This window comes from Leptodactylus fuscus, chromosome 2 (genome assembly GCF_031893055.1).
Source record: "Leptodactylus fuscus isolate aLepFus1 chromosome 2, aLepFus1.hap2, whole genome shotgun sequence".
NCBI lineage: Eukaryota > Metazoa > Chordata > Amphibia > Anura > Leptodactylidae > Leptodactylus > Leptodactylus fuscus.
The window spans coordinates 68,527,679-68,534,167 of record NC_134266.1 but is presented as its reverse complement, the minus strand read 5'-3'; positions in this window follow the sequence as shown (position 1 = coordinate 68,534,167).

Genomic DNA, 6,489 nt, shown 5'->3' with positions numbered 1-6,489 from the left:
GATTTGACACAAATATTCCAAATTGTTATTTTTTTAACTAAACTGAATTATTTAGAATTCGCATTAACTAACTAAAATGGGCGCTGCTTGTAAATTATTATACTGTGGGGTCCCACATGACACTCTGCATACCCATGACTCTGGGTGCCTGACATTACATAGGAGTGCCAAACACCACGACGAAGAGGAAACAGAGCTGGATGCCGCAAAGAGGCCCAAAAGAGGTAACGGAAGGTAAGCATAAATAATACTAATACAATTTATTTATATAGCGCCAACATATGCCATAGCACTTTACAATTTGTAGGGTTCAAGTACAGACAAAATGAAGCACTACAGAGTAGTAAGTAACTTCACACAAGAGCTTACAATCTATGAGGTAGATGGGGTAACACAAGAGGTAGCAGGGACAGCATAGGAGTTAACATTGTTTTTACAGTGGTTTAATTCCGCTTATAAATTATGCTGTATGAGCCGTCACCAGTCATGTCCTTTAATGTGCAGATGATGCCTGGTCATATAAAGTTACAGACCAGTAGAGCATCATATCCTGTGGGATAAGATGGTTAGTAGGTTAGATTAGTAAGGTTAGTAATTGTGATAGGTTTGAATAAAAAGATGTTAGTAATCTGATTGTCTGGGATAGAGCATTCTAGAGAGGTGGTGCAACTCATGAGAAGTCTTGGATAAGGGAATGGGAAGTTCTGATAATAGAGGATGTTAGTCTTAGGTCATTGACTGCACGGAGAGCACGGGTTGTGTGATAGAGATGAGGGAGGAAATGTAGGGAGGTACAGCATTATGAAGAGCCCTGTGGATGAGGGTGATGAGTTTATATTGTATTCTATATTGAATAGGGACTGGCACAGATCACTGTAGCTTTTACACTTATAGATAAGCCTGGATGCTGCATTCAGAATAGATTGTAGAGAGGAGAGTTTAGTAAGGAGAAAACCAATTAGTAAGGAGCTACAGTAGTCAAGTTAAGGGGGAACCAAGGTGACAATTAAGGTCTTTAATGTTTACGTGGTAAGGAAAGGCCGGATTGAGGTCACAAACAGGAATTACGGTGGGAATGCACAGCACGCAAACAGCAGACATTGGCATGCTGGGGACAGTTGAGTATTTTTTTGTTGTTCTCACCAACCCCAGCCTCCTCTGCAATTTGTCCTTTAAAGAGGACCTTTCATGTCCTTATGCATATGCGGTTTTATGTATCGCTGCAAAGCCAACAGAATTCAGCGCGTCGGTTTTCCCGGTATGTACCCCAAGGCTGGAGGTATCGGTGCCGTTAGTTTCGGCACTGATCTCTCCCCACTGTCAGATGGGCATTCCTCACAGCCTAGTATCATCGCTAGGCTGTGAGGAATGACCCTCTCCCTGACAGTACTCATCTATAGCCCTGTACTGTCAGATGTAGAGTTCTTTACTGCCCAACGATGATACTAGACTGTCAGGAACACCTTTCTGATAGTGGGGAGAGATCAGTGCCAAAACTAACGGTATTGATAGCTCCAGTCCCCGGGCACATACCAGGAAATTGGACAGTGCACTGAACTCAGTGCACTGTTTGCTTTATAGCGGTATATAAAACCGCATGTGCAGGAGGACACAAAAGGTTTTCTTTAAGGGAGTTATCCAGAGAATATTAAAGCTTACCAATACTTACCAGTAAATTTTATTATTTCCAGGAAATCCCTTTTAATGCTGCCCCAATGCCCCCTTATTTTCATACTGCCCTTCTTTATAAATTATACCCTCTTTTATTAAGGCCCCAGTTATTATAGGTTTTATTCCATCCTCTATATAAATGTCCCAAGTGTGTAAAAAATAAAAAATAAACTTGATACTTAGCTACCTCCAATCCCCCGATGAAGCGTCTCCAGGGCTGCTCGCTGGAGAGCACCAGGACCTCCATGTTCTGGCACAGGACAATGACGTCATTGCACCAAAGTCTGCAGGATGTAAAGGTCTTAGAACAGCTTGTAGGCCATAGGCCTGTAGTGGCTTGTAGCTTACGAGCTACTTACTATTAGAGAAAAAAGCGAGAGATGCTTTTTCCTCTACTATGCACTTCAACTGCATCGGTGTCATGCAGATGCCGATTCGGTTAATATTTAACTTGTGATGCGGCCGCCCCCTCTGCCCCCCCACTAGCTACGCCTCTGCCTATAACTCTTTAATGATTTATTTATAGCACTAACATTTTCTAGGATTTTGGACACTAGGGCATGCAGTATTTTTTTTTAAACATTTAATCTATTTAAAAGATCTTCTTAATATTTATCTATATTGCACCAACATGCACTGCAGAGGTCTCACAGAATGTATTCATTCACATCTGTCTCTGTCCCAAGTGGGGATCACAATCTAATTTTCTAATATACAGATTGCAATATTCCAGGTATTTCATGTAGATAGATCTGCTATGCTAATGCAGCTGTAGTAATAAATTTGCAAGAAAAACCTGAATAATTCTAATAGTATACACCGTAGATGTAGAGACTGCCAAGAACACCCATCCGTGACACTTAATTAAATAGGAACCCTGTGATGTCACCTATTGGAGCTAACTTTTCTTATCATATTTGTGACAGGTAGACTTTAATTTCAATGCTATATTACTGCTTTGTTTGAGAGATGTATACTTAATGGAAAAAGCTGAATTGGAGAAGTCATAAAATATGCAGTTTTACTACAAACCCAGCATTTACTTTATTCATTTATGCACAGAAGTACAGAAATAAGACTGCTGTTGACAAATTTAAATTGGGATAAAAATTGCCCATGGACAGGGAATGTTTAATAAACAATTACCTCCTGGATCCGCCATACTGGCGCCCAGTCTCTGCTGATCCCCACAGCTGTTTGGTGACAGAATGCAGCAGTGATGTTTACATCATGTAACCACTGCAGCCAATCATTGAGCTCAAAAGTGCGGCCATGTTGACCTCACGTGACTAATGTAGCCAATCACTGACCTCAAAGGTGTGGCCATGTGGACTGGACCATAGTGGTGACATCACATCAATGGCAGATAACCCTATAAGCTCTGTTTATATCAGCAAGAACGTCACAGTGTAAAGAGATGCTTTAATCTATTAATACAAGTCACTTCTTCGTACACTCCAAACTCTCCTCCTATCTCTCGTCCAACCTGCTCTTTGACAGACTTCAGTCAGGCTTCAGACCCCGGCACTCCACTGAAACTGCCCTAACAAAAGTCACTAATGACCTTCTAACCGCCAAAGCCAAGCGCCATTACTCTGTCCTCCTCCTCCTTGATCTCTCCTCTGACATTGACACAGTAGACCACTACCTCCTGTTAGAAATTCTCTCATCCCTTGGTATCTCAGACCTTGGCCCTTTCCTGGATCTCCTCATACCTCACCGACCACACATTCAGTGTCTCCCACTCACACACCACCTCCTCACCACGCCCTCTCTCCATAGGTGTCCCCCAATACTCCGTCCTAGGACCCCTCCTGTTCTCCATCTACACCCTTGGCCTGGGCCAACTCATAGAATCTCATGGTTTTCAATACCATTGCTATGCCGATGACACCCAAATATACATCTCTGGACCAGACATTACCTCCCTGCTGGCCAGAGTTCCAGATTGCTTAGCGGCCGTAGCCTCCTTCCTCTCCTGTCGCTTTCTCAAACTGACCATGGAGAAAACGGAGTTCATCATTTTCACTCCACCCCGTATGGCCCCTCCACCTGGCCCATCTATCAAAGTTAACGGAACCCCAATTTCGCCAGTCCCACAGGCACGATGTCTTGGGGTTACCCTGGACTCTGACCTATCCTTCAAGTCACACGTTCAAACCCTCAACACCTCCTGCCGCCTCCAGATCAAGAACATCCATCGAATCCGCTCCTTCCTCACCCCTGAAACTACCACAATGCTTGTCCAGGCCCTCATAATCCCCCGCTTAGACTACTGCAACACCCTTCTCCATGGACTCCCAGCAAACACCATCGCCCCCCTCCAGTCCACCTTAAACTGCACTGCTCGCTTAATTCTCCTCACCCCCCCCCCCCCCCGATCTTCATCGGCTGCTCCCCTCTGCCAGTCCCTCCACTGACTACCTATAGCCCAGCGAATAGAGTTCAAGCTACTAACGCTAACATACAAAGCCATCCACAACCTGGCCCCTCCATTTATCTCTGAACTAATCACCCACTACCTGCCCACACGTAACCTCAGATCCTCCAACGACCTCCTACTCCACTCTTCTCTCATCCGCTCCTTACACAACCACTTCCAAGATTTCTCCTGTGCATCTGCCATACTCTGGAACTTCTTACCAAGACACATAAGACTGATCCCCACAATCACAGGCTTCAAGAAGGCCCTGAAGACTGACCTATTCAGGAAGGTCTACAACCTCCAATAACACAGTACTACACAGGGAAGGATTAGATACAGCTTTACTCCAGGTATCCATAACAACTGATCACAGGTTTTTCACTGATATCCAAAATGAGATACACATAATCACATGACGCTTATGGACATACACACAAACAACATACAAAATATACCAGTGCAAAATTGGACAATTCTTATGGGGCCACTACACAAACAAAAAATTTAAATTTTACCTCTCTCCCTAATGAATGTGCTTGGTGCCCAAAATGACCATAAAGTGAACTGGTGTATATATTTTATCTTTGTCCTGTTTATCCATGTCCTTTTTTGATCTTAAGAAATGTCTTTACCCAGATATCAGTTGGATTTGCAATGAAGACATTTTTTCTTTTACCACCGCCAGTGCATGAGCCTGGTATTTTTAATCTCACTATTTTGAGGATTATTCTCTTGTGACTAATGCTTTGATATTGGATATTCTTCCAAGACAGACTGTGGCACCTGCAGCTGATCCAGATACCCATAGACACTCTACACTTCAGTTGTTGTGGCCAGGAGTGAGCCTAGCCTCTCCTCATGAACTATAGAAAGGCTTCCCCCAATAAAATGCCCAACCCAGCTATCTTTCATTGCATGATGAGGGCCCCTAATTAGAATTGTAGGACATGCCACCCCATTTGTAGATCAAAAAAATACCCATATTTTTTGCCCCCTTTTTTGTCCCCCACATGGTACACAACCACTTTTTTGTTGACCACCATTTAGCATATGGCCACCCCTTTTTTGGTCTCTCACCAGTATATGACCCCATTTTTCCCCCCTGCACAATATATGACCCCCGTTTTAGGCCACCCACAGTATATGTCCACCTTTTCTCCCCCCTGCAGTATATAACCCACACAATTTATGACTCCCTTTTGCGGTCCCCCATAGTATATTACTCTCTTTTGTGGTCCCCCCACAGCATATGTTGCCCCTTTTTTCCCCTCACGTATATGTTTTTCCATTTTTGCCTCCCCATAATATATGACTGCCTTTTGCCCACCACCACACCATATGGTACTCCTTTTTTTACCCCCACAGAATATGGCACCTCTTTTTACCCCCAATATACAACCACCTTTTTTCACCATCCCTACAATATATCACCCCCTTTTCTTGGCCCTCACACAGTATATGACCCCCCTTTTTATGGACCATCCCCCAACAGTATATGGCCCCTTTTTATGCCACCCCACCAAGTCTATAACTGGAGGGCCACATTCTCTTTTGAATCGGCCACTACTTATTGTATTATTGCAATAGGTAGCGGTCAATACTTTTTACTCACCCATCCATGCTCCAGCGCAGGTTGGCTCTTTTGCCGCCTCCAGGGTGTGCATCAGCTGACATGAAAGACCAGGACACTGGGCATAGCATACTAGTGTCCTTCAGCTTTGTGACATAAGTGCAGCACCACCTAGAGGCAGCAATGGAGCCAGCATGCACAGGAGACTGGATGGTTGAGTAAAAAGCATTGGCCTCTACTTGTTGCAATAATACAATAACTAGTGGCTGATTAGAAAAAGAATGCCATTTCCCAGTTTATTTCATGAGGTGCCACCTGAGGCCATCATCTCAGGTCACCTTATAGTAGATGCACCCCTGGTTGTGGCTCAATACAACAACATAAGAGACAGGTTCACAGAGCACACACAGCTTATTTTATCCGCACAGTATCATCCATTGTTTTTCCCTCTGTCTATAGCCTATTATGGGCATGATCAGGAACCTCCAATGGACTGTCCCTCACCTGTTCCATCCTCCCAGACACCTCCTATGTACCTTTGGAGGATTAGATATGCGCATCTGTACACAGTGCCACATGCTGGAGGATTAGATATGTGCATCTGCACAAAGTACCACACCAAAAAGGATTAGATACTTGCGTCTACACACAGTACTACACGGGGAAGGATTAGATACGCGCATCTGCGCACAGTAAAACATGCCAGAGGATTAGATACGCGCATCTTCACACAATACCACACACTGGAGGATTAGGTACACGCCACTGCACACAATACCACACGTGGGGGGGGGTAGATACGTGCCTCTGCACACAGTACCAC